This window comes from Triticum dicoccoides, chromosome 1B (assembly GCF_002162155.2).
Source record: "Triticum dicoccoides isolate Atlit2015 ecotype Zavitan chromosome 1B, WEW_v2.0, whole genome shotgun sequence".
NCBI classification, from domain to species: Eukaryota; Viridiplantae; Streptophyta; class Magnoliopsida; order Poales; family Poaceae; genus Triticum; species Triticum dicoccoides.
Genome location: NC_041381.1, coordinates 342,653,833 through 342,659,415, shown reverse-complemented (window position 1 = coordinate 342,659,415; position 5,583 = coordinate 342,653,833).

Below are 5,583 nucleotides of genomic sequence, written 5' to 3'. Positions count from 1 at the left end.
TGGAGAGCAACCCTCCCATTCGGGGGCTTAGCTACAGTCCAGTACTCGCCTAAGTATTTGAAAATCCTACCGAGTGGAGAGAAAACCTCCCACTCGGGGTCTTAGCTGCAGTCCAGTACTCGCCTAAGAATTTGAAAATCTTACCGAGTGGAGAGCAACCCTCCCATTCGGGGGCTTAGCTGTAGTCCAGTACTCGCCTAAGTATTGGAAAATCCTACCGAGTGGAGAGCAACCCTCCCACTCGGAGGCTTAGCTGCAGTCCAGTACTCGCCTAAGTACGAAATCCATTCCGATCCGCAAGGACGACAAGGTGCAAGTCGATTGTCGCCTTCTCCTTCGGAGCTACGCCACAAACAAAACATGCGCTCTGCGAGGATGACGAGGTGCGGGTCGACTGCCGCCTTCTCCTTCGGAGCTACGCCACAAATACAACGTGCGCTCCATCCCGATCCGCAAGGACGTAGGTCGACTGCAATCAGTGCTTCATCCCTACCTACAAGAGCGATGAGGTGCAGGTCGACTGGATTTTCCACCTCAAAGCCGCGTCTCAAGCGCTAAAATATACTCGAGTGAAGAACAAAGTTTGCTCGAAGGCAAGTGCAAGCATATTCAACGATAAGCCAAGTTCAGATAATATCCTATAGGTTCGAAAGTGCTCAGGCGTCAAGCATGTAAAAGTTTATCGGTTACAAAACCACTCGGCATTCCGAGGCAAATTTAAGACGAAGCATAGCAGTTTTTTACTCCTCAGGTGGAGGACTGGAGGGCGCAACAAACTAGTCCAAGTCGATTCCGTCAGCAATCTGAGTGGCAGCAGCAATGAAGGTCTCCATGAAAGATTGGAAGTTGTGCTTCTTGGTATTGGCAACTTTGATGGACGCCAGCTTTTCCTCTCGCGCATCCTTGCAATGAACACGGACCAGGGACAGAGCAACGTCGGCGCCGCACCTGGCAGAAGATTTCTTGCATTCTTGCACTCGACTTGGAACTTCCTTCAGTCGAGTCATTAGAGACTCGAGGTCATTTTGAAGCGTCGCTCTTGGCCAGAGTGTCATGTCGATTCGTGATGCCGCAACCTTCAGTCGAGCAATGTAGTCAACCACACCAGCAACACGAGACTCCAGTCGGAGCACGTTCATAGCAGCTTCATCCTTCACAAGAGAGTTAATGGGGTCCAAGCCTGTCTCCACTCGACTGGTCTCCTCCTCGAAGTTTTGACAGAATTCTGTAAACACAATTCAAAGGTAAACCAGCAGTTCTACGATAAGTCGATGATTACAAATCAGTCGGGTAAGAGAGATTACCCTCAAGCATGATGAATAACTTCTTGGCGAGCCCTCCCAGATAAGCCTCCAGATCATTCTTCTTCCCCACAAGTTCACCAGCCTTGTCATTCAGAGCTATCTTATCATTCTTCAGGCGGCTGACTTCCTTGTTGGCCGCGTCGAGAGCAGCTTTCAGATTGGCATTCTCCTCTTCAAGTTTACCGACTGAAGCCAGTTTTTCTTCCGCAAGCTTCGTTTTGTCCAAAGCCGCCTTCTGTGCCTCGGCAAGGTCATGGTCCTTCTTCTTCAGAGCCTCCTTCATTTTATCTGCAAAATGACAATGAGATCAGAATCAGGAATGGGCAGAAAGATAAAGACAGTTGTCAAGTTCTCACCAATCATACCTTTTGCATCGTCCTTCGCCTTCTGAAAGTTCTCCTGAACAAGCTTCAAGTCAAGGTCGAGCTGGATATGTTTTTTTTCAACTCAGTATAGCGAGCCACAAGCTCGCAAGATTTCTGCGAAGGGTCAGTCGACAGACATCAAAGATAGGTTGCTTCCGAGTGACTAAGAGAAAAACCGTAACATTTCTAAGACTACAGGAGTAGTCTCGGGGACTACACCCAGTGGGTGCACTCAGCGTGCCCCCACTGGTTCTACCGACTCGGTCCGATCAGCCGGCCGAAAGAGACAAAGAGGTTATGATCCTAAAACTATAGCTCTATAGCTAACTGCCAGCAGTCAGCCTTGGTCCCATCATGATCTACCAAAAAAACAGGTTCTTCAGACTACAGTCAACTGCCAATAGTCCACCATAGTCTCGGGGACTACACCCAGTGGGTGCACTCAGCGTGCCCCCACCGGTTCCAAGATTCCATTTGACATGGTCCGACCAGATCGAGTGAAGAAGTTAGAGCGAAGAAATTCAAAATACAAAGGCTACAGTCGACTGCCAGCAGTCCACCATAGTCTCGGGGACTAAACCCAGTGGGTGCACTCAGCGTGCCCCCACCAATCCAAAAATTCAATCGACACACCCAGTGGGTGTAAAGATACAAAGATCTTCGGAAAGAAAAGTCTTTAGATAGCATATCCTAACAGAACAAGTGGTGACCAACTAACCTGGACGTTGCTCTGAAGGGCTGAGCTAGCATCATAGGCCGCTTGGCTGGCTTCCCGGATCGCCTTCACCTGCTCCATCATGATCCCTGCCTGGCGTATAGCCTCCTTAGCAGCACCCACTTGGTCCTCTGGGACGTGGTCTGTGGCGAAAAGGGAGGGCGGGTCGACAGTCGACGATGAAGGTCGGACACTCGTCAGCGGCACAGCGAAGGACACGGAGTTCCGAGTGATATCGCCACCCTTTGGAACCAATGTCTCAGGCACTGATGCAGTCTGAGTAGTCTTGCCGGCTGGCGCCTTTCTATTCCTCCTCGGCCTCAGTGGCGCCTCGTCGTCATCATCAGGGAGATCGATGACATGAGGAGGAACTACAGGAAAAATTCAAAGTTGAAATCGAAATCCAATCAACCAAAGGTAAAACTACAGAGAGCGTACCAAGGTTGGAGGTGGATGCGTCTTCCATTTCCTGGTCTTCGTTCTTGGCGGAGGTCTCGGAGGTAGCAGCACTGCAGATTTCAGAAACCAGTCGGTTAGTCAATGAGTCGACCAAGAGTTCGTCTGTGCTAAACAAGAAAACACAAGTTCTGCTGTTACCCGGAGATAGTGGGAATGGCCATTCTCATCTTGGGCAAGGCCTTCAGCGGCTTTTATGGCGCTGCTCGTGGATGCTTTGGCGCTTTCTCAGTCGGCGTCGGAGAAGCCGCCGAGGGCGCTTTGACGATTGCCCAACGGGCGCAATCGCTTTGCCACGCTCGCTCGTGGGGTCGTGGATGAGCTTGGATCGCCTTTCCGTGTGAGGAGGATCGACTTCCTCCTTCTCCTCTTCACTGGAGCCGTCGTCATCATCTTCCCCCTCATCATCAGATTGCCACTCCTCCTCACTTTCACGTCCACTCGCCTCTCCCTCCTCGGCCTGTCCTTGCGCCCCGTTGGGCATCGAGTACATCTCAGTAGTGGCCTAGAAGACAACAAACAAGACAAAAGTCAGTCGACTGATTTCAAGCAAACAGAATGAAGAAAGCAGGATCACAGTTAGAGATGCAGAATTGGACCTTGTCTATGTCGTATGATTGGTCGAGTGGAGGAATCCTCCTGGCTCCTCGGGGGTTGTCTTTGTTCCCTGTGATGCTCGCCAGCCACCTCTCTAGCGTGGCATCGTCAATCTCCTCCGGGTGGATCCGACTGGTGTCCTCAGTGCCAGAATACAACCACATCGGATGGTCTCGAGCTTGAAGCGGCTGGATGCGTCGTCGAAGGAAGACCTCCAAGAGGTCCATGCCGGTCACCACGTCACGGATAAGCTGGACAACACGTTCGACCAGCGCCTTAACCTGCACCTTCTCTTCCGGGATCACCTTCAAAGAGGAAGGCCTCCTTACTCGGTCCATGGAAAAAGGAGGGAGACCGGTCGACTGCCCTGGCGTCGGCTGGTCTTTGCAGTAGAACCAGGTCGACTGCCATCCACGGACCGAGTCGGGTAGGATCATGGCCGAAAAAGCACTTTTCCCCCTCATTTGAACCCCAAGACCCCCACACATCCGAATCACTTGTGTTCTCTCGTCACTCGGATTGGCCTTTTTCACCATCTGAGAGCGACAGGTGAAGATGTGCTTGAAAAGACCCCAATGAGGCCGACAACCCAAGAAATTCTCGCACAAAGACACGAAAGCAGCGAGGTACACGATGGTGTTGGGTGTGAAGTGGTGGAGTTGCGCCCCAAAGAAATTCAGAAATCCCCGAAAGAAATGGTGAGGCGGCAAAGAAAACCCATGGTCGACATGGGTGGCCAAGAGAACGCACTCACCCTCCTGAGGTTGCGGCTCAGACTCCTTCCCCGGGAGCTGCGTCGATCCATGGGGGATCAGTCCTCCATCGGCCAGGTCATCAAGATCTGCTTGACGAATTGTCGAGCGGATCCAGTCGCCCTGGATCCAGCCCTGCGGCAGGCCGACCCTCGATGAAGATCCGCCTCGACTGGTCGCCCTTCCCTTCGCCTTCGTCATCGCTTTCTTCGCCCGCTCCAGGGCCACCGTCTTATCTTTCACCATCGTCGCCGGCGATACGTGCACGGGACAGCGGCACTGAGACGGAAGCAAACGCGGTGGATAAGTCTGGGGAAGAGAGGAGGAAATGAGAACGCACTATTCAAAAACCCCCGTCCGGCGCCTTATATGAGGTTACTTCCGAGTGACTGACTTGTAGGCCCAGGCGATCCTGTCAAATCCCACAACAGTCGCGCGCGTGATACGTGGCGAAAAAGGTGGCGCGGAGATCAAGGCATCCCTGCCTTATCCCATCCGATTACTTCGGCCTCCTCTGCCCCGTGCGCTTCCCGAAATGTGAATCCCACTAAATCCGCGAGCTGCAGAACAACTCGTCAGACGAAAGATCTACTCCGCTCTGTCGCTCGGAGCTCTCCAAGTAAAAAACTTCACTCGATGGATACAAAGAATGGATCAAGGCGACTGAAAAAGAAGTTGGTGCCGTCACCAAAAGTTCATTGATCCAGAACAAGACATACGCATAACACGAAAATGGGTCAGAAGTGTGTTCAACTCCTTCCCTACTCAAACCTCGATCCATTCGGGGGCTAATGATGAAGCTATGTATCTAGGGTAGGGTCATGGACCTGTCCAGGATACCCTCCCCAAGGACATCTCTAGAAGAAATCACCTTTCAATCGACCCGGAAATGTTCCACTCGACGGACTCAACGACACTCGACCATGAAGCCATCCACTCGACAGCCAGGAGACCTAAAGTCACTCTGCACGCCAACGGTCGGTCATTAAGTAGCTTTTATGGTCATCATAGCACTTTATTTGTAGCGTTACCAGTAACGGCCGATCTTAATGTATCTTAAACTCTGCATAACTGAGGGTCAGAGGGGTTTGGCGGACTCTATATAAGCCACCCCCCTCCTCAGTGTAAAGGGTTTGCACCCCTATAACTCATATACACATAATACAGTCGACCGCCTCCGGGCTCCGAGACGTAGGGCTGTTACTTCCTCTGAGATGGGCCTGAACTCATAAATCCCTTGCGTATACAACTACTCCATAGCTAGGATCTTGCCTCTCCATTCCTACCCCCCTACACTACTGTCAGACTTAGAACCATGACAGATGGCGCTGGGCTCTGGCAACTCGGGCGATGGCACAAGTGCGCCCCTGCCCTCGATGCCCCCTCCGCCCCCG